The 27874-nt window shown below is 45.0% G+C and overlaps 1 protein-coding gene and 1 long non-coding RNA gene across 2 annotated transcripts in view; one reads left to right on the top strand and one right to left on the bottom strand.

Annotated features, from left to right (window-relative positions):
* The window catches only part of LOC110956276 (glutamate receptor ionotropic, NMDA 2A-like), a 241761-nt gene that overhangs the window by 109838 nt on the left and 104049 nt on the right, over window positions 1–27874 (bottom strand). The window lies entirely within an intron of this gene.
* LOC127533200 (uncharacterized) lies at window positions 3095–8195 on the top strand. The gene is made up of 4 exons (XR_007940980.1): window positions 3095–3543; window positions 3682–3798; window positions 4525–4597; window positions 4707–8195. It is a non-coding gene; the product is annotated as an uncharacterized LOC127533200 (long non-coding RNA).

The raw sequence follows: 27874 nt of genomic DNA, 5'->3' as shown, positions 1-27874 counted from the left end.
TACAGTAGATCTATAATTGATATCATTTGAGACAACCCTGTATTGTCTCCTGTGAATCAGAATCAAATACAGGAATAGTCTTCACATGCATGGACCACCCTTTTTTAAGAATTAAAATCAAATTCTACAGTTATAGCATTAATACACACAATTAGATGTTAAAGCTGGGAAATTATTAAAGGAGTCACCAAAACACAACAGTTCAGCTTGAATTTGAGTTTACGGATAACTAACATCTTGTATTGGATATTAAATATCAGCATGTGTTTTGTTTCAGCAGAATTGTAGGGCTGTTTTCCAGTCAGTTCAGAAGCAAAATAATTTCTCTTTGTAAATCTCTGACCTACCTAATTACTATTTTATTTTATCTGTGTAGAGTGGCATTTTCTATTTTTTATCAGCAGCTGAGAGTGACCAATCAAAATTTCTTTATGGGAAAACTGACTGACAAAAGCAAAGTTTGATCTGCAAGCTGTTTTTTTGGAGAACTCATTGATAATATGATGGAAAAGCTAGCAAAACATCTGAAATGTCTCACAGCGCTGAGTGTAGTGAGGTACAGACTTTACACATTAGTCTGGAGTTAATAGAAAACCTATCTAAATTATTGCTACTAATAACTGTAAAAACATTTACATCGTTGAAGATGGATGTCTGAGTTACTGATTACAACAAAGTGTGATGTTGCAGAAAAAGTAATGGCACCTGTCAACCTTGTGACGAAGGTGTTCTAAATCTTCTGCCTGACACAGCCAGGAAACCTTGTTTGAGAAAGAACTGCAACCTCTGATTTGGAGGTGCTAACCCTTTACCCAGCTGTTTTACTCTCAGCAGTAAAAATGAACATAAGAGGTCACAAACTGATGAAGTCAGAATGACAGCACCATCTGCCATTGAGGGGAAGTCGGAGCTGGAGTCAAATCACTGCTCTGCTCTTAAATGTCCAGAATGGGGGAGCAGACAATAATGGAAACCTGAAATATGACTCTTAAAAACTTTTACTTTAGTGTACAAGAACCAAACAACTTGTATTAGGAAATGGGGTAACCAATACTCCTGTAGCGCCACCGAGAAAACACCCTGTGTTGCCGGTTACACCTACAGTGCTAAACAGATTTATTAGATCACCACCCAGTGGAAAGTGTCTCCTACCACTGCCCTAAATTTACAGCACCGCTGATTACCAAAATATTTTGTTATGTTTCTATAATGGTTAATCCGTCAGTATGTGCAAGCTCTTTAATTCAAATGATATCTTTAAGGCTAAAAATTAATTATTGCTGCTACCGATCAGAATTTACAGTTTTACAAAAAAATCTGAAAAAATGGTAAAGCATGTTATTTGTTTTGATTGAATGCCACATTAGAGTTATTAGCTTGTACTCCTAACAGAAAATGTGTTTTAGTGGTTGTTTGCTATTCCTGATTCATCTCTGAGAATTCCAGTGTGTTGGCTCAAATTTAGATATAAAAATGTGAATTCAGTTTGAAAGTCCTCACTCCTGTTCAGAATAGTAAAGCGTAGGGAACTCACTGAGAAAGACAGAATCTGAATTAAAGCACTTCATGATGCTGGATGGTCTTTGAGACATACTGTAAAGTGTTCTCACAGTGTGGTTAAATATACGTGAGACTCGATTTCAGAGACTGGTACTTAGAAAATGCACCAAGGAAGAGGCCTAAATGAAAGCGAACTGAAGCAGATCTCAGGCACTTTGAAACAGAAGGAAGACCACTGCTGATCTTCAGGCAGAGATTAATGTTTCTAGATCAGAATGTGAGAAAGTCTCCAGAATGACAGTGCAAACTTATGAAATTGCTTGTTCATTAATATGCACTGTCCTGTCCAAATGAATACACTACTCAAAATAAGTTAGGGATATTGTAAGGTCTTTAGTGGATTTCAGACATAAGGTGTTTGTTTCACTTCAGTGATTGTGGGGATAGAGAGGCAATTGTATTCGGGTGCTAGACACAACTCATTTTGTATTTTCCACGTAATGGTCTCACTGTGTACAGTTAGACCCTCCAGAAAAACGCGGACAAAAATCCTTGATTATGCGGGCTAAAATCCTTGATTATGCGAATAAATATGCGGGTTTTTATGCCATTTTATGCGGGGAAATTGCGGAAAGTTGCAAAGTATGCGAATTGTTGTGAAATATGCAAAAATATGCGTGATTCACCTGCCGTCTGGCCACGGAGGGATGTGTCCTCTAATCAGACACTGGGACTGCTGCTGGGTTACTGGACTGACAGCCTGCGCTTTGGGAGGGGGGGGGAAGCTCACAGCAGCACCTGCTGCTTGTTGAGGACAGTAGCTGCAGAATGATCCGAGTTTTCCTATCAGTCTTCAAAACGGCAGAAAAAGTCGCTGGATTTGTGGCTAGTCGCTTTTGATAAAAAAGTCGCTAGGATGCTTTGGAAAGTCACTAGATTTAGCGAGAAAGTCGCTAAGTTGGCAACACTGGCGCCGCAATCCGCATCAGCTCGTGCTTCTAGTGTGTGTGTGTGAATGCGCGAACTGATGACGTCAGGCCGGGCGTCACATAAAAACTCTATTTATATTGGTTATAGTTTTCTCATTTTACGCGGAAATTGTGAAATCAAGCGGGACCCGCATATTTCTCTTTTTTTGTGTGGAAATTTGAGATTCTTGCAGGATTTATGCGCTGTTTTGCGGGGATTATGCGGCCTTTTGGGAAATAATTGACCCCCGCATAATCAGCGGCATTTTGGTGATTAATGCGGGAATTCATGCGATTGCATAATCGCGTTTTTCTGGAGGGTCTATACCAGGGACGTCAAACTCATTCCACAAAGGGCTGGTGTGGCTGCAGGTTTTTGTTACAACTAAGCAGCATCACACCAGACCTGACTCATTTAATCAACTGATCTCAGTCTCCAGACAGGTGATTGGTCAGACTGTGTGCTCTAGGCTACAACATTTAGTTCAAACATATCTACAGCACACAGTCTGACCAATCACCTGTCTGGAGACTGAGATCGGTTGATTAAATGAGTCAGGTCTGGTGTGATGCTGCTTAGTTGTAACAAAAACCTGCAGCCACACCGGCCCTTTGTGGAATGAGTTTGACATCCCTGGTCTATACAGTGCACCTTACATATTGGGGCCAATACCAAAAAATACAAAAAGACAACCCTTTACAGTGTGGCATCAATTTCATTCTGGGGGTATAAAAAGCTGGTATTGTCAGTAAGTTGTTCCCAGTTCATCATTCAAGCAGCCATGAACAGACGACGTGACATAACGGACGAGCAGTGCCACCTGGCCATTGCCAGACAAGACCTGGCCACTGCCTGCTACCGACCATTCAGGTTGGTAACAGGCAGTCAGATGTTGCTCGTGAATTTGGTGTGTCTCAAAGTGTCATCAGCAGACTTGCAGCAAGACACAGAACTACTGGCAGTGTTGATGACAGACCCAGGAGTGGAGCCCCACAAGTGACGGACCGCAGTAATGACCAGTACCTAAGGACCTATGCCCTCAGACACCGTTATGCAACGGCCATACAGCTGCAGGTCTGTTTACGAGAAGTGAGGGGTACTCGGGTTTCCAGATTAACCATTCGCAACCGACTCCACCGCTTTGGCTTGAATGCCAGACGACCGTTGCAGGTAACTCCACTGACACCAAGACACTGCTGTGATCGTTTACAGTGGGCACAAGACCATGTGACCTGGACAATGCAGCAGTAGTCTACCGTCCTGTTCACTGATGGGCGTCAGGTCACCTTGCACAGCGTTGCTGGAATCAGCGTTGCTGGAGAAGGCAAGGTGAGCGACCTTTAATGTGCTCTAACTGCCACGAGTACTGAACAACATCATCTGGGAATGTATAATTTAATAAATAAATGTGTCTTAACAATGTCTCAAACTGCCAGAGACACATCTGTGTGTGTGTGTCGCGTAATTATTAATGTCCAGTTATTTGCAATGAAAAGACAATTTGCGGGGAAAACAGAACCTAAAACAGACAATGCACGTAAAGGCTCTTCTTCCACCTAATTAACACTTCAGGTGATTCCACTAACTGGCTGCCTCTTCTCAGCTTGAAAGTAACTAATTAGTGGAATCAGCTTGTATGGCGCCACTATTAAATCCCAGAATGCCAAACCACTTCCAGCAAAGTGAAGAATAATCTATTAAAGATCGTGAAGAACACGTACAATGGCACCGTACTGTGAGCTTGATATGCAACACACCAATGACTTGCTATTTCAACTCTCTCTGCACTGTAAGGTACTGACTAAATAAAATGTCACGAGGGACACAAGAACGAATATTGAGAAAGAGCTCTGTTGTTTGTCTGAATACAGATGCTGCCCACACAGAACTACTCTACTACTCTCCAAAGCATATAATTGGACATCACAGCTGTGTGTAGTGCTACGTTAACAAATCTATCTCTCTGCTTTTTGTTTTTCGATCTCCTCTTGTACTCCCTATTATTTCTATTACTCATATTGCTGCTTCATCTCCCTCCCTGGCTCACCGTCTCAGGGACAGTTTTCGTCCGAGGGAAAAGAGAAATTTCTTAACATGGAGGAAGAGGAGTGGAACAGACACCAACATGGTATGCCTCTGACACAAGTTTCACTCAAATCTCCTTTTCCTCTTGCCATTTCTTTGTCTGTTTCCTACCTTACTCTGATGTGTTTCCATCTCTCACTTTCTCCCAACAGAACACAAGAAGTACATGGATGTTGGACACCTCGAGTCTTCTGCTACTGCTGTTAGTGCATATGGTTTCTTATCTGTACAGTCTTAGGCAACAATAAAGTTAATCTTTACTATTAAAGGAGATTAGGTTAAAGCTCGATGATTACTTTGGGCTACAGCACAGAAAAGACTGACAAAGTATCGCAGCATTTCTATGTTATTTTTTAACTCCACTGAGTCGTTACATACAGTACAGTCCTAATGCTTGATTAGCTGTCATGCTTTCTTGCAGAAGAAAGAATGAGCTGCCTGTTTGCAAAGTTTAAAGAATGCAGTATGAGCTGGACCCCGAAACACACACACACACACACACACACACACACACGTCCCAGACCCAGGCCAGCAAAACGTTTCAGTATAAACTTGCATCACAATAGTTTTAATAATTTTTTATCAGCTGTGAAGAGTTGGTGACTCAGTACCTCAGGGGTTAAAACATCTCCGATGAACCACAACACCCCTGGTTTCCTTTCAGCACTGACCTTTATTGCATGTCATTTCGCATCCCTTTCTGCTCATTTCCTCTCATCTCTGTCTAATAAAGGTATGCAATGCCTCAGAAATACCTTTAAAAAACTCAGTGAACAATGATACACAGATCATGAAGCATCATGCAACTAGGGACAAACGTAAACTTCTTGTCATCCACTAATCATTAGTCAAACATCTGCATAAAATTCTTCATCCTCCTCTAAAGAAGAGTCATTACAGTGTGCAGGTTGAAGACCTCTGGTTGGAGTGTTGAACTGTTTCAATGACCAGCTTTGCAGAATCACAGTTACAGTACCGTACAAAAGTATTTGCCCCCTACAAAAATCTTCTATTTTTGCATATTTGTCACACTTTCATGTTTCAGATCATCAAACTAATTTGAACACGTCAAAGATAACCCAAGAAAACACAGAATGCAGTTTAAATGATATCTTTAATTGAAGGAAAACACTGTCCAGCCCATATTGCCCTATGTGAGAAGGTAATTGCCCCTCAGCTACCAATCTACCAAATGACCAAACTCAGTTGGGTTCAGTTTCACCATCCGCACTCACACATGATTGCTGCCAGGCTTGTTGAATCTAAACATCACTAAACATCACTGCCATTGTGAAGTAGCCAAATCCTCAGAAACACAGCACATGATGCCACGTTCTAAAGAGATTTAAGAACAGATGAGACACAAAATCATTGACATTTCTCAGTCTGGAGGGTTCCAAAGTCATTGCTAAGGCTCTGGAACTCCAGAGAACCACAGTCAGAGGCATTATTGACATGGTTCATCTGCTATTTACCAAAAATATCTGGATGAGCTCCAAGATCAATGGGATAACATCCTGTGGGCTGATGAGGTAAAGGTGGAACTTTTTAGAAGACATGGGTTCATTACATCTGGTATAAAGCTAATACCACATTCCACAAGAAAAACATGATACCAGCAGTGAAACATGGTGGTGGTAGTGTGGTAGTTTGAACATGATTTTTCATAACTGATGGAGCCATGAATTCTGCTCTCTGTCAGAAAATCTTGGAGAACCAAACAATGACAGTACAAGCTAAACACTCAAAATATGTACACAAAGACTAAAGCCGTGTGTCTACTAGATGTGATTTTCCCGCACAGCAACGCACCGCATCTGAAAAGCGCACTGCCGGCGGGCAGTCACTAGCGGACATTGTCACGTGACCAAGCTTTCAACTTGACAGCCCAGCAGATGAGTCGGATGGGAAGATGGCGCCACATGAGTGGCAGCCAGTTGCAGCAGCTCCGACCCTTTTCTTTGTTTATAGCAAATTTTTTGCACTTTTAGCTTTCCTTCACTGTTTTCTTTTCTACAGTCATCGCTCCGGCACATGTCCATTCCTTGGTGTTAAGCTGGTGAGACTGCTGCTGTTTTTTTTTTTTACTGTTTTCTGGACTCTTAAATACAGGACAGCCCAGCTGTTGTTTACACCCAGGAGCAGCTGTTAGCGCTTAGCCAAGCTAGGCTACATCCCGAAGCGCGACCTGAGATCCCCGCCGAACTACAGAGGAGAAGGAGGGGATGCAGAGCCGGAGTAAAATGCCGCGAAAGGAGACGACGTACAAGCCATGCCTTTCATCTGTTATCATGGGAAATGTGAGGTCTCTCCTTAATAAAATGGATGAGCTAGCATCGCGAACACGGCTACAGCGGGAGTACCAAGAGTGCAGTCTGCTTCCCCTCATGGAGACCTAGCTGAACGAGCTGACCCCGGACTCAATGGTGCAGCTCGACGGGTTTCACTCATCAGAGCGGACAGAGACATGAGGGCGAGTGGTAAGAAGAAGGGTGGAGGAATAGCGATGTTTGTGAACAACAAGTGGTGTAACCCTGGGAACATTTATATTAAGGAGCAACGGTGTACCAGGGAAATTGAGCTGCTAGCTGTTAGCATCCGGCTGTACTACCTGCCGAGGTAGCATTATTGCAGTAACGGTGTACATCCCTCCCTCGGCCAATGCCGACTCAGCCTGCAAGCTCCTCCACAGTGTGGTTTCACAGTTACATACAGCACATCCTCAAGCGTTCTTCCTCATCACCGGGGATTTCAACCACTCTTCCCACCTTCCATCAGTTTGTGGACTGCCCCACCAGGGACAACAAAACTCTGGATCTGCTCTATACAAACACAGCTGATGCCTACAGTTGCTCCCCCCTCCCCCCCCTGCTTAGCCGCTGAGACCACAACCTGGTCCATCTGCTCCCTGCTTACACACCTTTGGTGAAGAATCAACCCCCAACCAAAAAGTATGTGAAGCAGTGATCTGAGGAGGCCAGCAAGGCACTCCAAGACTGTTTAACCACCACAGACTGCTGGGTCACATGGACAGGACATTGACAGTTTAACAGACTGCATCACAGGATACATAAACTTCTGCGTAGAAACCACCGTACCCACTCGGAGGGTACGGTGTTTCTCAAACAATAAGCCATGGGTGACTCCTGAGCTGAGAGCCTTGATGCTCCTCCAGCTCCTCCTTCCTGCTAGCCCCCCCCCCCTGCACTTTTTTTCTCCCCAAAAGTAACACACACATCCACCTACTTAGGTGCAATAACGGATACCTCATCAGTGCAATAACTGATACCTCATCCTCCTGTATATAGTCTTCTACATGGTATTTAAAAAAATCATCTGTACATGATGTTATCTGCCATTTTTGCACTGTCATTCTTTTTTCTTATTTCTGTACTACCTTAATATTTTTAGAATTTTTCTCTGGAGCTGCTGTAACGGTGAACTTTCCCCACTGTGGGATCAATAAAGTTTATCCTTATCCTTATAAACTTTCCCTTTTGTAATGGTTATGATGCGTACGCAGATACAGCAGCTATAAACTTCTCCACGACGAACTGTGTTTAACACCTTCTTTAAGCACCTTACCTGTCCCTGATTGGACAAACGCATCAACTCGGGGGCTGGTCTGCTACTAAATTTCAAGCTGGACCAACGTGGCGGCTCAGCCACAAACTTTGTCTAATATTACAAAAAACTTCAGCGAAAAGTATTTCTGAAAGCATAATAATAAGGTGTGCAGCAGCTGATTCTATCCTTGTTTTTTTTTCACCAATGGCTAGTTTAGATATTTGAAGACCGTTTCATGATGCATGGAATCTCTGCACGCCCGAGTCCAGTCTACTTTATGCAAATGAGCTGCGGCCCACTCCGGTAAACACACCAGATCACACCTGGAAACACCCCGAATGTGGCAATCTGGTCCGGTTTAAGGTGCGTGTCCAGCTGTGATCCGGTGTGTTTACCCAGAGCGGGCCGTAGCTCATTTGCATAAAGTAGACTGGACTTCTACTTTATGCAAGTTTGATGCAAGGTGCATAGATTCCATCGTGAAACTGTTCTCAAACATCTAAACTAGCCATCAGTGAACTAAAACAACAACAGCTTCAGCTGCTGCAGAACTTATTTCTCACCTCAAATGCTTTCAGAAATACTTTTCGCTAAAGTGTTTTCGAAATAAAGGGAAAGTTTTCAGCTGAGCTGCTGTGTTTATCCAACATGCCTACCAGACCGTCAAGCTGAAAGCACTGTCACGTGACCATGTAGCAGCCTGCTGTTGCTCGAGCACTGTCATGTGACAATGTTGTGATCCATTCGCTATCTGTGTGATTTTTAGATGCGGTGCATTGCCGTGTGGAAAAATTGCATCTCGTGGACATGTGGCTTAAGTCCGATAGTGGCACAAATGATAAACTAATACGAAATACGAAGTATACTAAGCAACGACAGAGCTTTAGTTTGCTAACAGCCTGGCTCAGGACTGGGAAACTTAGCTGACTGGAGTGGCAAGTGTAGGGGTAAGCCGTAGTGGCAGGAACAAATGGCATGGTCTGGGGTGGAGCATGAGACAGTGTGTGGGTTGGGAGCAGGTGAGATCCAGACTGAAGGAGCACAAAGCGAGCAGTTAACAGAAGTGAAAAACCAAGGCGAGCTGAACTAAACAAGAAACGAGACTGACTGTTCACGGTCCAGCATCGAATAGTAAAAGAGAGCTCTCTACCACCGGCTTGAGCTGTGAACCATGAAATTTCGGGTGAATCTTCATAGTGGGAGGGAGAATCAGACGTAACGAACTGGGATTGATGATCCGCTCCACCTTGAGTGGCCCCACAAACCGTGGTTTCAACTTTTTTGACTCCACTCGGAGCGGAAGATCCTTGGCCTTATGCCACACCTTCTGGACCGGCTGGTAGGAAGGGGTTGGAGTCCAGTGCCTGTTGACCTGGTTGGTCATACGGGCAATGGCCCATTGTAAGGCCTTTCAAGCCTTGACCCAAGTGCCCTTACACCGTCTGATGAGTGCCTGGATGGAGGGAATATCACTTTCCTGCTCCTGAGAGGAAAACAAAGGAGCCTCGTAGCCCAAGAAGCACTGAAAGGGTGACAGGCCAGAGGATGCATTAGACATTGAATTGCGAGCATATTGAATCCACAGGAGTCGTTCACACCATGATGAGGGATTTTACGAGACCATGAAATGTAGAAATACTTCTAGTGACTGATTTGTCTGCTCGGCCTGCCCTTTAGACTGTGGGTAAAACCCAGAGGTTAAATTCACGGTAGCTCCCATGGCTGTGCAGAAAGCCCTCCACACCTCTGATGTGAACTGTGGACTGCGGTCTGAGACGATGCCGCAAGGGATACCACGGAGCCTGAAGATGTGCTGGGTTAGGGTTTCTGCGGTCTCCTTGGCCGAAGGCAACTTTGGTAGAGGGACAAAGTGCACAGCTTTAGAAAACCTGTCAACAATAGGTAAAATAGTTGTGTTACCTTGAGAAGGGAGCAGACCCATGACAAAGTCCACTGTGCTGTACAACCAGGGGTGTTTAGGAATGGGCAGTGACTGGGTTTGTTGAAGGTCTTGTTCTGGGCACATGTCGTGCATGCCTTGACAAACTTCCGAGTGTCGACCTCCATGGTTGGCCACCAAAACTTGTGTGATAGAATCTCCAGGGTGCGGTTGATTTCTGGGTGGCAGGTGACCTTGGAAGCATGAGCCCACTGCAGGACCTGAGAACGGACGCAATCTGGTACAATTCGTACATTTGGTTACTAGCTCCACTACCTGGGTCAGGTTGGTGCTGCTGGGACTTACAAATTTTGGACTCAATTTGCCAGGCCAGGGAGGCCATGAGGCAGGATGGAGGCAGAATGGTCTCAGGTTCCCCAGTGTCCCTTAGAGCCCGAGAACTGGCAAGATAGGGCATCAGGGTTGATCTTGCGAGACTCAGGACGATAGGTCTGGGCAAATTTGAAATGACCGAAGAACAAGGTCATTCTCCTGATTCGCATGATCCGTCCATGCAATAAATGGTTGTTCTGCCCTCTCCAACCAGTGTCGTCATTCCGTGAGAGCCAATTTTACAGCCAACAGTTCTTGATTCCCCACATCTTAGCTGCGTTCTGCAGGTGAAAGATGATGGGAGTAGAATGCACAAGGATGGAGTTTGTGATCCTTCAGGGAGTGCTGAGAGAGGACGGCTCCGACTCCTGTATCTAAGGCGTCCGCTTCCATGATGAATTGGAGTTTGGGGTCAGGTTGGGTAAGGATAGGGGCAAAGATGAAATGCTGCTTGAGAGCCGAAAAGGCGCAATCTGCCTCTGGGGACCACTGAAAAACTTTAGCGGTAGAAGTGAGGGCCGTGAGGGATGCTGCTACCTTACTGTAATCCCGAGTGAAGTGACGACAGAAATTGGCGAACCCCAGGAATCTTTGTAGCTGCTTCCGGCTTCTAGGGATGGGTCAGTCTCGGACAGCGGAGAGCTTCTCAGGGTCCATCTTGACTTCTCCTGACGAAATGATGTATCACAAGAACGATACTGTGGATGCGTGAAACTCAGACTTTTCTTCTTTCACAAACAACTTGTTCTTAAGCAGGTGCTCTAGTACTTGGTGGACGTGCATGACGTGTTCCTTCAGATCTCGGGAGTAGATGAGGATGTCGTCGAGGTATACAAAGACGAAACGATTTATCATGTCCCGTAGCACGTCATTAATCAGATTTTAGGACACTGCAGGAGTGTTGGTGAGACCAAAAAGCATGACTAGGTACTCAAAGTGACCCAGGGGGGTGTTAAAGGTGGTCTTCCATTCATCTCCTTCTCAAATGCTGATGAGGTGATAGGCGTTGCAGAGATCCAGCTGCGACCGTGACATTTTCAATCATTCTTTAAATCAAAAACTGTATTTTGTGGGTTATCTCTGTCTAATATTAAATAAACATAAATATTAGAAATATGCAATAATAGAAGATATCTTTAGAGGGGCAAATACCTTTGCATGACACTTCATATGAAGCCTTGGCTCACGGTTTCAGTTCAGGGATAATTTGTGTGTGGTTTGGATTTCATGTACAGTGGGTACGGAAAGTATTCAGACCCCTTGACATTATTCACTCTCTGTGTCATTGCAGCCATTTGCCAAAATCAAAAAGTTCATTTTATTTCTCATTAATGTACACTCAGCACCCCATCTTGACAGAAAAAAAAACAGAAATTTAGAAATTCTTGCAAATTTATTAAAAAGAAAAACTGAAATATCACATGGTCATAAGTATTCAGACTCTGTGCTCAGTATTGAGTAGAAGCACCCTTTTCAGCTAGTAGAGCCATGAGTCTTCTTGGGAATGATGCAACAAGTTTTTCACACCTGGATTTGGGGATCTCTGCCATTCTTCCTTGCAGATCCTCTCCAGTTCTGTCAGGTTGGATGGTGAACGTTGGTGGACAGCCATTTTGAGGTCTCTCCAGAGATGCTCAGTTGGGTTTAGGCCAGGGCTCTGGCTGGGCCAGTCAAGAGCGGTCACAGAGTTGTTCTGAAGCCACTCCTTTGTTATTGGCCGCATTCATCCCTCCTTCGATTGCAAACAGTCGTCCTGTCCCTGCAGCTGAAAAATACCCCAACAACATGATGCTCCCACCACCATGTTTCACTGTAGGGATTGTATTGTGCAGGAGATGAGCAGTGCCTGGTTTTCTCTACACATACCGCTTAGAATTAACATCAAAAAGTTCAATCTTGATCTCATCAGACCAGAGAATCTTATTTTTCATAGTCTGGGAGTCCTTCATGTGTTTTTCGGCAAATTCTATGCAGGCTTTCATGTGTCTTGCACTGAGGAGAGGCTTCCGTCGGGCCACTCTGTGATAAAGCCCCGACTGGTGGAGGGCTGCAGTGATAGTTGACTTTGTGGAACTTTCTCCTATCTCCTGACTGCATCTCTGGAGCTCAGCCACAGTGATCTTTGGGTTCTTCTTTACCTCTCTCACCAAGGCTCTTCTCCCACGATTGCTCAGTTTGGCTGGATGGCCAGGTCTAGGAAGAGTTGTGGTCGTCCCACACTTCTTCCATTTGAGGATTATGGAGGCCACTGTGCTCTGAGGAACCTTGAGTGCTGCAGAAATTCTTTTGTAACCTTGGCCAGATTTGTGCCTTGCCACAATTCTGTCTCTGAGCTCCTTGGGCAGTTCCTTCGACCTCATGATTCTCATTTGCTCTGACATGCACTGTGAGCTGTAAGGTCTTATATAGACAGGTGTGTGCCTTTACTAATCAAGTCCAATCAGTTTAATTAACACAGCTGGATTCCAATAAAGAAGCAGAACCATCTCAAGGAGGATCAGAAGAAATGGACAGCATGTGAGTTAAATATGAATGTCGCTGCAAAGGGTCTGAATACTTCTGACCATGTGATATTTCAGTTTTTCTTTTTTAATAAATTTGCAAAAATTTCTACATTTCTGTTTTTTTCTGTCAAGATGGGGTGCTGAGTGTACATTAATGAGAAATAAAATGAACTTTTTTGATTTTGGCAAATGGTTGCAATGACACAGAGAGTGAAAAATTTCATGGGGTCTGAATATTTTCCGTACCCACTGTAGATTTAACTTGTTGCAGTTTTGTCTCAACATATAACTGAGTGTCTGAACTAACTTTCCGATTCCGCTGTTACAATAATAAATGAAAGTCAAAAGATATTATGAACAGATAGTCACTGTGACTTCAAGTTTAGCAGGTGCTGTTTGTCTTGACTTGAATTTCAATAAAAAAAAATCCACATTATTTTTTTAACAACTTACAAATCATAAGGTAAATGCTTCTTGAGCAAAATCACAGATAACACATTCAAGCAATAACAATGAAATTGAATTCTACATGATTATTAGGACACTGGATGTAAATCAGACAATGCAGAGGAAGACTGCACTGAACAGCTTTATCAGGGAAGAGCCACTTTTATTATACAGCAGATGTTTACATTATTAATGTAATTTTCTCTACCTATGTTTACTGTTCATTAGAATGTTTCCATATAATCTGAATATTGCATAGAGACATATAAAATCCTTTTTAATAAAAAAGTTAATTACAGAAAATGACCTCAGTCCTACTGTGATGACAGTCACATCCCATTTCTCTCCATCAGTGATAAAACAAGCTCTCTGGTCTTCAGAGGAACTTCACTAATCATCATCACATGCATACTTGTCACTGTTACCGTCAGCGCACTCTTAGTGGGCATTATCTTCTTAGACATCACCATCATTATCTTCTTCAACTGGGTCTCAGAAATAAGAGTCCATATGTTCAGCAGTTTTGACATGAAAGGCTACTTAGTTCTTAGTCCTGATAGTGTCAGCAGTATGTAATCAGAACGACAGGTTGTCTGCAAGCACTGAGAAGAAGCACTCATTAAATTCCCAAACACGAACTCACACAAATGCACACATCTGCACATTAAACACTGTCCACTGCTAAATCACAGATATGAGCTTTTAATCAAGTTTGATATCAATAGATGAAAGGGTCAGTTTTAGCACTGTGTTAATGGGATAATTTAACAATTTATGCAAATCAGCAGTGAAGGTATGTCATCCCTGAATGTAGGACATTCAAGAACCCCCCGTGACAAGACCTGGGTCTGGGGAAAAAAAAGAGAAACTGAAATGTAAGAAATGGAGACCATGCAAACAACAATACCTCTCTTACACTCAACAAAAACATAAACATAAAACAACACTTTTGTTTTTGCTCCCATTTTTTTATGAGATGAACTCAAAGATCTAAAGCTTTTTCCACATACACAATATAAACCATTTCTCTCAAATATTGTTCACAAATCTGCCCAAATCTGTGATAGTGAGCATTTCTCCGTCGCTGAGATAATCCATCCCACCTCCCAGGTGTGCCATATCAAGATGCTGGATAGACACCATGATTAGTGCATAGGGTGCCTTAGACTGCCCACAATAAAAGGCTACTCTGAAAAGTGCAGTTTTGTTTTGCAACATGGGGCCGTGCATTATCCTGCTGCAACATGAGGTGATGTTCTTGGATGTATGGCACAACAATGGGCCTCAGGATCTCGTCACGGTATCTCTGTGCATTCAAAATGCCATCAATAAAATGCCCCTGTGTTCTTGGTCCATAACAGACGCCTGCCCATACCATAACCCCACCGCCACCATGAGCCACTCCATTCACAACATTGACATCAGAAAACCACTCACCCACACGACGCCACACACGCTGTCTGCCATCTGCCCTGAACAGTGTAAACCAGGATTCATCCGTGAAGAGAACACCTCTCCTACGTGCCAGACGCCATCGAATGTGAGCATTTGCCCACTCAAGTCGGTTATGACGACGAAGTGGAGTCAGGTTGAGACCCCAATGAGGATGACGAGCATGCAGATGAGCTTCTCTGAGATGGTTCCTGACAGTTTGTGCAGAAATTCTTTGGTTATGCAAACCGATTGTTTCAGCAGCTGTCCGAGTGGCTGGTCTCAGACGATCTTGCAGGTGAACATGCTGGATGTGGAGGTCCTGGGCTCGTGTGGTTACACGTGGTCTGTGGTTGTGAGGGTAGTTGGATGTACTGCCAAATTCTCTGAAACGCCTTTGGAGACGGCTTATGGTAGAGAAATGAACATTAAATACACGAGCAACAGCTCTGGTTGACACTCCTGCTGTCAGCATGACAATTGCATGCTCCCTCAAATCTTGCCACATCTGTAGCATTGTGCTGTGTGATAAAACTGCACATTTCAGAGTGGCCTTTTATTGTGGGCAGTCTAAGTCACACCCAGGGCCGTGCGGCCCAATAGGCAGAATAGTTAAATGCTAGGGGCGCAAGCCAGCCGGGGGTCGGCACCGCAGGTTGTTTTTTTTTTTTTTTTTTTTAGGTTAAGAAGAAGAAAATAGGCACCGGTAGATCCGTGTTGACAGTGACGGATACACCGAACTTCCAAAACGAAGAGGCAAAAGCCCTCTGGAGCTCATTTCAGAAAAAAGCGTAAAGAAGATGAGGAGAAGCAAGAAAGAAGTCGAGGTATGGTGTCATGAAATATTTTGTTAGAAACTGCATGAACACACAACCGCGTATCGGCTAGCTCGTAATGCTAATGGGCTAACATTAGCCCTCGTAGTGACAGTACTGTTAGTGCTGCTTTGTTAGCTCACTTTCAATATGATAAAGTTACTTCTGTGTTGAAGAAAGTATCAAAGAAAGTGATGTACGAAATGCACGTAGTGATGACATTGTTGATAGAAATCGTTTCTTTTAAAGTTTGTGCTCTGATGCACTGACAGTCTCGTACCGTTGCCTGTGTGTAGGCGATGCTACCGTCATTGAACTTCACTAACTGGTTTCAATTTATTTTAAGCCATTAAAATAAAGATCAACTTAAACACAAGTTTAACAATATTTACATATTTATATGAATGGAAACATGACTCCATGCGTCCCAGACGGGCCGTACAACTGGAGGGGATTACATCGTCTTTATCAGACACGTCATTACCAGTGTATCACATTTAATTAGAACAGGTGTACTGAAGCTGTTGTTCCACATACAGTAATTATTTACATGTTACAATTTTGAGATGTTTATATTGACATTAGCTTGCTGCTGTGTTTCGGATGTCCTAGGTCAGGGATGTTATTATGTCAGGTGTTACCATGTATTTACCTTCCCATGTAAACACCCAGTTAATCAATTACCTTACTGTCTCTTTTTAGATTCACTTCTGAAATATTTATCTTCCACTCCTGCCACTACTGGATCAACAGCAGCCTCCACATCCACCTCAGCAACAGCCACTACTGGATCAACAGCAGCCTCCACATCCACCTCAACAACAGCCACTACTGGATCAACAGCAGCCTCCACATCCACCTCAACAACAGTCACTACTGGATCAACAGCAGCCTCCATGTCCACCTTGGTACCCAGTGATGGAGGGCTCTCTGACACCCAACCTGGAAGCAGTGAAAACATACCCACAGTCCCCTCTACATCAGACCAGCCTGTTAATCAAATAGGTACACCTTCCTCTATCCCCACCCCAGTGCTGCCTGGCTTCAAAGAGGTAAGACAACCTGTCCCATTCACTTCAGGACAGCTTCAGGATATATCAGCTCCAGCAATAGACCCGGCAGACTGGCCATCTGTTTTATCTGACAAACTTAGAACAGAGTTTATTCAAAGGGGACCATTCCAATTAGAAAACAATTTCACTTTTCCCAAAAATAGCGATGGTAGAAGGTGTCAGCAGGATTATTTCACCATTTTTTGTCCATTATTTAACTAATGGACAAAAAATACAAAGAAGCTGGCTGATGTACTCAAGAAAAACAGACAGTTTGCACTGTTTAAGTGTGTAATTTATGTTCAATAAAGTGAAAAATGTTTAAAGTTAGTTTATACGTATTTTTTTTTAAATATCTTTTTTCGGGCGGGGGGCGTTGGGAGCGTCTCGCCTAGGGTGCCAAATGAGTCAGGAACGGCCCTGGTCACACCTGTGCACTAACCATGGTGTCTAATCAGCATCCTGATATGGCACACCTGGGAGGTGGGATGGATTGTCTCAGCAAAGGAGAAGTGCTCACTATCACAGATTTGGACAGATTTGCGAACAATATTTGAGAGAAATGGTGATATTGTGTATGTGGAAAAAGTTTTAGATCTGTGAGTTCATCTCATAAAAAATGGGAGCAAAAACAAAAGTGTTGCGTTTATATTTTTGTTGAGTGTACAATACCAGACCTTACAGAGCATATTTGTGCTATGGCAGTGCTGGAGAAAGATTAAAAAAGATTAAGACGAGCCAACAGGGAGATGTGTTCTACCTTTCTGGATGCACTTGTAAGACTGGCAGCAATGTACTATTCAAGCATCCTGCAGGACATGAAGACAGACCAATCCATATGTGCAAGGAATTACAGTAATCCAAAAGGGAAGAGATAAAAGGCAGGGGCCTCAGAACTGGAGGAAGGTGATGGATGCTACTCTGTAGATGCCTATTGTTGCTATAAAGTTGTGATAGGTTAACTACATAAGAGCATATCCTCAAAAGGATCACTACAATATAAATTAAAGGTCTCAAAAATGTTCTTTTCTTATCACTATTCACCTGGATTTTTGACCCACACTTTGAAGAATGATGCATGGGCAGAGTTCAACATTTTTACATTCCTCTGAGCACCTTCTTTGATGCAATATACAACTTACACCACTTGAGGTGTCCAAATCTAAAACCCACCATATCTACACTGAAAATAGATTTTCCAGTGAAGTGTATGACATCTCGTGTCCTGCAATAACCTCTGAAATGAAAATATTTGCATTATTTTCCAATGAGGAAGAACATTATGGAGTACTAAAAGTAGAAAAACATGACCTTTAAAGAAATTATTGTTTTTCGTGCAGCAAATCTGAGATGAGGACATCTGATTTGTGAAGTGACGATGTTAAGAGCATGTTACCTTTTATTATTACTTTATTTACAGTTTTTAACTTTACAAAACATGCTACAACATAGCAACAATCAAACATAAAAAAGAGGGAGAAAAGAAAAATAAAATTAAATTAAATTAAAAAAGGTTGCCAGGCAGTTATAGATTTACATAAATAGACTTACAGAAAAAAAAACATAGTTGCTGTAATTAAAGTACCGTACAGCAAGTACCATGTGAAAAGTTGAGTTAGGCATCGCACCTGACACTGGCCAGGAAGGGTCCCCAAATTCTCTCAAAACTGTTCTGTTTGCTAAGTTTTTGCAGACGCAGTCTTTCCATTTGAATAACCGATAACATCTCGCTGAGCCAGTGAGCAAAGGTTGGTGGAGTGGTCGATCTCCAGGTGAGAAGAATAAGTTTCTTAGCCACCACCATCCCTAGGTTCAGAGCAACCTGCGTGTTGTGCAGAAGTTCAGAAGTTTCGGCAGAGCATCCAAGGATGGCCAGGTCATGGTTAGGCTGAATGACACTGGAGTAAGCTTTAGACAACTGTTCAAATATAGCTGACCAAAAACTGTGCAATTTAGGACAGAACCAGAAAAGATGTGCTAGTGAACCCTCAGCAGTATGACACTTATCACACACTGGGGATACAGATGGAAAAATGTGATTTAGCTTTGTTTTTTTAATAATGCAATCTGTGCAACACATTGTACTGAATTAACCTGTGACGTGAGTTAATAGAGCAACAATGGACCCGAGACAGTGCCTCCTCCCAAAGTTCTGTCGATATTTCAGAGTTCAACTCTTTGGCCCAAGCTTCCCTAATAAAATCAGAGGAAAATGAATTAGTAAAAGAGCTCACAAATTTTGATGTTAATTGTTTGGCGTCTGGGGGGAGCAGGATGGTCTCAAGGAAAGGATGGGTGGTGAAGGCAGAGTCAGGGTGTGACAAGTTCACCTTGACATAGTGTCTGACTTGGAGGTAGTGAAAAAAGTGAGAATTTGGAAGGCTGAATATGTTATTTAGCTGACCAAATGATGCCAATTCGCTGTTAATGTACAGATCTGAAAATGTTCTGATTCCCCTCCCTCTCCAGACCGCAAACACCCCGTCCAACTGGGCCGGCGGGAATGAATGAGTTTGACATATGGGCGCATGTACGGAGACACTGGGAACCCGGCAAGCCACTCTTATATGATTTAAGATTCGCAAGGAGTTTTTCCATGATGAAATTTTTTGAATTAATTTGGCTACTGGGGCGCAGTCAATAAGCAAAAAAGCAGGAAGTGAGGACATTCCAACCACAGAAGCTTCCAACTGTGGCCACAAAGGGCTCTCCTCAGCTTTCACGCTTCCACACTTCCAGTATGTAAGAGCTCTGCAGTTGGCTGTCCAATAGTAGTGTTTAAAGACAGGCAGCCCCAGACCACCCTTTTTAGAAGGTTTTTGAAGATGAGCTTTAGATATCCTGTGTGATTTGTAACCCCACACAAAGGGCAATACGATAGAGTCAAGCTTCTTAAAAAAAAAAAAAAAGATGAATTAGGCAGGTTCAGAAAAAAATATAGAAACCTGGGTAGGCTCACCATTTTGATTGCATTTACCTGGCCAATCATAGATATGGGCAATATTCTCCAAGACTCAATATTTGTTTTGAGCTTTTCTATAGATTCTGTAAAAATTAAATTTGAAGAGATGTCTAGGGTTTTTTGTCAGTTTAAATCCTGGTTAGGTGAAACACTCCTTCACCACTTTGAAAGGCAGTTTTGTCAGGAAGTCACCGGTGAGTTGATTAGTTAAAGGCATGAACTCACTCTTTCTCCAGTTTATGGTATAGCCAGAGATGCTCCCGAAGGAATTTATATATTCTAGTAGTATGGGAATTGAGACCACCGGGTCAGCTAAACAGACAAGGAGAACGTCCGCATACAGTCACACGGATCTCTATGCTGCCTAATACCTTTAATGTATGGATGTCCTCTATACCAATAGCCAAGGGCTCCAGTGCTATAATGAACAGCAGGGGGGACAATGGGTCCCAGTGGTGGACACCCCATTGCAGAGTGAATGGACCTCACATCCCGCCCTGTGGATCGACCTCACATCCCGTCCACGACACACCCACATTTTACCATGAATGGTCAATGCAAAGTAACTAATAAATGTATTTGCATATAAATAAGCTGCTGATCCACAATATTTTACGCTCAGTCATGGCACACACACAATCGAGTGTGCACGCGAGTGTGCCACATTAAAACAGTCCTCTGCGGGTTAGTGAAAGGAGTGAGAAGCCAGTGTCTGACGGGGTAGCCACTGTCACCTGCAAGGTACAACAGAAGAGTAAATAAATACTCAGCTTTAATGGGTAGAACCGCTACATGTAGCTACTTACCCAGAAGCCAGCCATCCCGTGCAGCACCGGGTTACAGTCTTTTCCCTTCACTGCTGTGCATCAGGATGAATGAGTCATGCGTTGACCCAGGCCACCGTGCCACTAAATTTGTTATGATCATGCCCGATGTACAAATAATTTGTACACGGTTCACATTGAGAAATTCATTTTCACTCGGAGCCCTTACAGCAAGATGAGTGCAGTCAGTTACGCCGATTACATTTGGGAAACTGGACATTGATGCAAATTGCCGTTTAATGTTGGCCTGTTCACCCACAGTGTAAGGAAGCCTGATGTATTGACTGGTCATGTTTATAATGTCATCCAAAACAGCTGGCACTATTGCGCTGAGGGATGGTTGTGATATCCCAGACCTAAAGGACATCATTTAACTGTATATCAGACACAAAGGGGATTTAGACAACAAATGTAACCTCATATATTCTTCATATAAAACACATACCTGTCGGCCAATTCCCGCTGGAAGGAGCAGGTCACCAGAAACCCCAGAGTAGTCAGCACCTGTGTCTGTACTGGGATGGTGTGGTTTCGGCGGGTGGGTCAGTCTAAGACAGGACCCAGTTCAGCACATCGATCCAAGAGCACATAGGCCAGGAAATCTCTGTGGTCCCTAAAAACTCTCTCCATTCTTATCCTACCATTTATGTGATCTGCCAGCAATGCCAGCACATCCATTGTACCACATTACGCACGGCTGTCACCCACTATTTATCTGCTTGGTCAGCAATTGGACTGATTGTCACATGCCTTGTCCAGATTAGTAATCAATCAGTGCTATCCACTGGTCTATATCATTTGAAGATGGAAGTTTGATATATGAACATAGTTCTGCTAATACAGTCGTGGGCCAAATGGCGCACTATAGGAACATCTATAACAATGGGGGTTTATGATTATCTGGCTCTACAAGTCTAATATGTGATGACAATAAAGATTTGAGATCAATCTGGCTTCAATTCACCACCTCACCATCTGGCACTGCCGTTTCCTCTGTCTCCAAAATATCCGTAAGCAAGCATCAATGTTGGCACACCAGTGCGCATATTCTCATGCCAATTTTATTTTTATAAATCACAACTTTTGCGTTGGAAGTGGTGTACGTAACTTTCTAGCCCTGTTTTGTGTGTAAGCAAGGTTTATAAATGAGGGCCCAGATCTGTCCCCATTTGTTAGAATGGAAGATTTTGGGTTGCTATATAATATTTTGACCCACTCTACGAAAATGTTGCCAAATCCAAATTTGTTAAGTGTCGCAAACAGATAAGTCCACTCTATCATATCAAATGCCTTTTGAGCATCTAAGGACAATATAGTTGCTATATTGTTTTTGCCATAATCTGCATACATGATATTAAGGATTTTACGGACATTGCAGAAGGAGTACCTGCCCGGAATAAATCCTGTTTGGTCCAGATGAATAATACTTGCTACATTTTTACAGAGCCATTTTGCTAGAACTTTTGTAATTATTTTCATATCATAATTTAGTAGGGCAATAGGCCGGTAGCTACCCGGGTCTGTTTCATCCCCCTTCCTTTTTTAGTAAAACACAAATATTTGCTTCATTGAGAGAGGGTGGAAGCTACCCGTTTCCAAACATATCTCGAATCATTCTCAACAGAGAGGGTGCAAGAACCCCATGAAAGGCTTTGTAGAACTCTGGTCTAAATCCATCCGGCTCCCGCCGCTTTGCCTGTGGGGAAGTCTCTGATAGCATCCTGTAATTCAGAAAGTGAGAAGTCTGAGTCCAGACTCAGTGTCCAATTTTGGAAAGTGGAGTCAATCAAAAAAATTGATTGAAATCTTCCTGTGTAGCTGTTGATTTTGAAGTGTAAATTTCCGAGTAAAATTCTTTGAAACATTCATTAATGTCCTTTAAGTCTGTAAGCATCTTTTCAGATTTAGATTTTATTTTATAAATTGCTTGTTTTGCTTGTTGTTCTTTTAACTGACTTGTCAGTAACTTCTGTGGCTTGTCACCAAGCTCAAAGTGCTTCCTTTTAAGTTTTAATAGTAAGTTGCCTATTTGTTCTCCCAGAATAGTATTGTACTCATACTTTAAGAATTGTGTTATAGTCTGATTGAAGTAATGAATTTCTGTAGACCTGTTCAGCAGTGTGTAGCTCTTTTTCAATCTCTTCCAGTCTGCGTTGCTTAGTCTTTTTCAGTGTTGCTTCATAAGAAAAGATTTGCCCTCTTATGTACACTTTGAGAGTTTCCCACAGTATTGTGTCATTCACCTCCCCATTGTCATCGGTCTCAAGGAAATGTGATATGTGCATAGTAATGTGTATTTTAAAAGCCAGATCTTCAAGAAGATAGGGATTAAAATGCCAGCTATAGGCTTGTCTAGGAGATGTGACAGCTCCTAGGCCTCAGGATCTGTTCCTGTTTAGCTGGTTGCTCGGACCTGGGAGAGTGGTTCATTGGCGATGATGGCTGACACATGGGTGGACTGCTCATATATATATATATACTGGTGTTTTAGCTGGCAATCGCGCTCATCCTCTTTTCCTCTTGGATTCCCTATCGTCTGGTTTGGCTGGTTTGTTTGAGCTATTTTGTTCTCTCTTATACATGGTCACACATCCATTCACCGCACACTCTACTGATAAACTGACTGCACATGTAACTCAGTTTCTTTAATAAATTTAATTTAACTTTAATTTGCCATGAGTCATCTCCATCTTTTGTCCTACCTTTGAGCCAGGTTGTGACAAAATGGGGGCTCGTCTGAACAACTTTAAATTAATTGATTGAATTTTGAATAGTTTTTTTTTTTTTTGTGATGAGCACATAGTTCTGAATTGTTTGGGGGTTTGTGCTACTTTGACTGGTGTTCTCCTCTGTCAGGTGTAGCAGCAGGTTCTAATAGAGAATCTGTTGCAAAAAGGTTCTTAATGTGACAGAGACAGTGGTTGGAGCCATTGACTCGGGATCACATTCATGGTTTTTGGGGTGTCGCTGTATTATGCAGTTGCTCTCCTTGGCCACTGAGTTTAAGTGAATAAGTGGTAAATGGTCTGTATTTATATAGCGCTTTACTATACCTGCAAGGTACCCAAAGCGCTTTACATGATACATCACATTCACCCATTCACACACACATTCACACACTGATGGCGGAAGCTGCCATGCAAGGCGCTAACTACGACCCCATCAGGAGCAATCCGGGGTTAGGTGTCTTGCTCAGGGACACCTCGAACACGACGGGGCGAGGATCGAACCGGCAACCCTTCGGTTGCAAGACGGCCACTCTACCCACTGAGCCATGCCGCCCCGAGGAGTAAGTACCCGCCACAAGTACCTGTACGAAGACGAGGGATGAGTTAGTTAATTTGTTTGGCTAGGTAGTTAGCAAGAAGAAATGCTGGTTTTGTTTGGCCACTTGCAAAAGGCAGTGATTTGTACAACAGTTTGATTTGGTTTTGGTAAAGTGTTAACTTTGGTTGGTGGGGAAGACTGCTATTGTTGATGAGTTTATTCAGTCTCCCATAGAAGAGCTGCTGGAACAATGCACCAAGGAACAGCTGGTGAGGATTGCTCAGCATTACTCTATTGAAGTTGATCTCAGACGCACAAAGGAAAACCTGAAACATATCATAATGGCCAGCCTGCAAGAGGGTGGAATTCTCACTGATACGGAAGGTAAGAGTGGGGCAAGTACTACTCACACTTTAACGTTTGAAGAACAGAAAGAACTGCTGTTATTGAAACTGGAGCATGAAAAGGAATTGGAAAGGATCAAATACAAAACAGAGCAAATGAAATTGGATTTGGAAATGCAAAAGCTAACAATGATTAAGGATGGTAAAATGTAGGCAGCTGTTCTCAATGGGGAGATCAGTGGTTCACATCTTGATATTGCAAATACTGTAATCTGAGATTGCTACCAAAGTTTAATGAGAAAGAGGTGAAGATTTTTTTTCCCCACGTTTGAGCATGTAGCAGATTCAAGGAGCTGGCCTGATGAGCAGTGAACTTTAATGTTGCAATGTGTCTTTACAGGTATGGCACAAGAGGTATATTCCACTCTGTCCTCTGAAGACTGCAAAGATTACAATTGTTATGAACTAGGTGGGAGAACCCAAGCAGCAGGCAGACAGACAGGTAGATGATTTACACAAGGTTTAATAATAATAACAGGGAAAAATAAAACAGGAGGCACGGGAAATAAACAGAGCAGGGAAACTAAACGATCTAGGGCTGCGATAAAACTAAACTAAGAGGAGAAAAGGAGGTAACTCATGGAGTGTCGGGGGAATGTGCAGAGTTGAGGGAGCCAGTGGTGAGATTGTGGCGAGGACGTAGGAACAGGCAGACAGAGAGCAGACGGAGGACGGATGCAGAGCGGAGAGGAGGCGACGAGCAGGCGGGGTAATCCAGTTTGTCCGGGGAACAGTGTGCGTATGGCAGAGAGCAGTATCCATGTGGCAGAGTACGGCGTGAAGCATGAAGGAATGATCCAACGGTGAGCCATGAGGAGAGCCAGGCTTTTATGCTGCGCTGATTGCATATTGCGCCCAGCTGTGTTCCTCCACAGCTGCTTCTGATTAGCCAGAGTAGAGCAGGAGAGGGAGACGCCATGACAGCACCTCCCCACCAAGGTGCGCCTCCTGGCGGGGCGTCGTAAGAACCGGCAAGGATTCGGCAGGAGGGACTGAGGTGGGGGGCGGCCCGAGGGACAACTCCAGAGGACGGTCCAAGGGCTGGACAGGCCGGGGCTGGACAGGCGGAAGAAACCGCTCCGGAGGATGGCCCGGGGGCTGGACAGACCGGGGCTGGACAGGGAACTGATAGCCGGGCGGACGGAGATCCTCAGGCGGCCGGACTGGGAATCGGCAGCTGGCCCAGCGAGGACCCTCTGGAGGCCGGGTCGGGAACTGGCAGCTGTCCCGACAACAATCCTCCGGAGGCTGGGCTGGGAACCGGCAGCTGGCCTGATGAGAATCCTCCGGAGGCCGGGCTGGGAACCGGCAGTTGGACTGACGGGGACCCTCCGGGGGCCGGACTGGGAACCGGCAGTTGGACAGACGGAGAACCTCCAGAGGCCGGACTGGAAACCGGCAGCTGATCCGACGTGAATCCTCCAGGAGCTGGACTGGGTGCTGGCGGCGGTAGGGTCCCTCCAAGGACAGAACTGGAGTCGGAGCCGGGGACCCCTCCAGGAGTAACAAGGGAGCCGGTGGCCCCTCCGGGGGCTGAGCTGGAGCCAGGGGCCCCTCTGGGGGCAGAGCTGGAGCCGGAGGCCCCTCCTGGGGCTGAGCTGGAGCCGGGGACCCCTCCGGGGGCAGAGCTGGATCCAGGGACCCCTCCTGGGGCACGACTGGAGCCAGGATTTGGGACCCCTCCGGGGGCGCGACTGGAGCCAGGATTGGGGACCCCTCCGGGGGCGCAACTGGCGCCAGGACTGGGGACCCCTCCGGGGGTGAAACTGGAGTCAGGACTGGGGACCCCTCTGGGGGTGCAACTGAAACCGGAACAGGGGACCCCTCGGAGGGCTGGACGGGGGACAGGACTGGGCTTGGAACTAGGGACCCCACGGGGGGTAGAGCTGGATCTGGGACTGAGGACTCTTCGGAGGGCAGGACTGGGGACAGGACTGGACTTAGGATTGGGGACCTCTCCGCGAGCAGGACTGGGGACTGAGCTAGATATGGGACAGGGGACCCCTTGGGGGACAGGACTAGATTTGGGACTCGGGACCCTTCCGGGGGTGAAACTAAAGACTGAGCTGGATGCGGGACTGGGGACCTCTCGGAGGGAAGGACTGAGGACAGGACTGGACTTGGCATTGAACAAAACAAAAAACTGGGGACTGAGCTAAACTAAGAACTGGGGACCTTTCAGGGGGGTGGACTGGACAAGAAGCTAAGGAGACCACTACTGCAGGGAAACTAATTGGGGAGGCCACTGCAGGGGCGCCACTTGGTGTTGGGGTGGCGTTAGTCCTTTTCAGAGCTGGTGGGGAGGCGCTAAGCCTCTTCTGGGCTCGGAGGGAGACGCTACTCCTACTCAAGGCTACAAAGGAAGAGCTATGCCCCTTCAAGGCTGCCGGGGAGGTGCCACGCCTTTTCAAGAGTCAGGAGAGGCGTAATGCCTTTTCAGGGCTCGGGGGGAAGCGCTATGCCTCGTCAAAGACACAAGGAAGGCATTTCACCTCATCAAAGCTGCACAGGAAGCGTTTCGCCTCCTTAAAGCTGCAGAGGAGACATTTCGCCTCTTTAAGGACTCAGGGGAGGCATTTCGTCTCCTCAATGCTGCCGAGGAGGCGTTATGCTCCTTTGAGGCTGCCAAGGAGGCGGAGAGCCTCCTCGGGGAAGGCATTTTGCCTCCTCAAAGATTGGGGAAAGGCATACTGCCTCTTCAAGGACTCGGGGGAGGCATACTGCCTCTTCAAGGATTCAGGGGAGGTGTGTAGCCTCCTCAAGGCTGTCGAGAAGGCATCACGCCTCTTCAAGGACTCAGGGGAGGCATCACGCCTCTTCAAGGACTCAGGGGAGGCATCTCGCCTCTTTAAGGACTGCCTCTTCAAGGACTCAGGGGAGGCATCTCACCTCTTCAAGGACTCAGGGGAGGCATCTCGCCTCTTCAAGGATGCAGGAGAAGTGGGAACCCTCTTCAAGGCTGCAGGGAAAGCCCTTTGCTTCCTCAAGGCTGCAAGGGAAGCCCTTTGCTTCCTCGAGGCTGCAAGGCAAGCCCTTTGCTTCCTCGAGGCTGCAAGGCAAGCCCTTTGCTTCCTCAAGGCTGCAAGGGAAGCCCTTTGCTTCCTCAAGGCTGCAAGGGAAGCCCTTTGCTTCCTCAAGGCTGCAAGAGAAGCCCTTTGCTTCCTCAAGGCTGCAAGAGAAGCCTTTTGCTTCCTCAAGGCTGCAAGGGAAGCCCTTTGCTTCCTCAAGACTGCAAGGGAAGCCCTTTGCTTCCTCAAGGCTGCAGGGAAGCCCTTTGCTTCCTCAAGGCTGCAGGGAAGCCCTTTGCTTCCTCAAGGCTGCAGGGAAGCCCTTAGCTTCCTCAAGGCTGCAGGGGAAGCCCTTAGCTTCCTCAATGCTGCAAGGGGAGCTTTTAGCTCCTTCAGAGCTGCAGGGAGAGCTTTTAGCTCCTTCAGAGCTGCAGGGGAGGCTGGGAGCCTCAACACTGCAGGGTCCACAGGGACAGGAGATGGGGTGACGGCCCCTACAAAGACAGGAGACGGGGGGTTGGCCCCCACAAGGACAGGAGATGGGGTGATGGTCCCCACAAGGACAGGAGACGGGGTGATGGTCCCCACAGGAACTGAAGACGGGGTGATGGGCCCCACGAACACAGAAGGGAGTGAGGTGGCACAAGGCTGCTTCTCGGCTAGGGGTGAGGGGGCATCGAGCCCCTCCAGAACAGCTGTGGCAGTATTCACTGCCTCCAGGAGTGAGGTGACGGCTCCGAGTACCCCGGGATCCGTAGAGGTAGCCA

Source organism: Acanthochromis polyacanthus, chromosome 3 (genome assembly GCF_021347895.1).
Source record: "Acanthochromis polyacanthus isolate Apoly-LR-REF ecotype Palm Island chromosome 3, KAUST_Apoly_ChrSc, whole genome shotgun sequence".
NCBI classification, from domain to species: domain Eukaryota; kingdom Metazoa; phylum Chordata; class Actinopteri; family Pomacentridae; genus Acanthochromis; species Acanthochromis polyacanthus.
The sequence above is the reverse complement of the archived record's forward strand: the minus strand, read 5'-3'. Positions and strand labels throughout refer to the sequence as shown.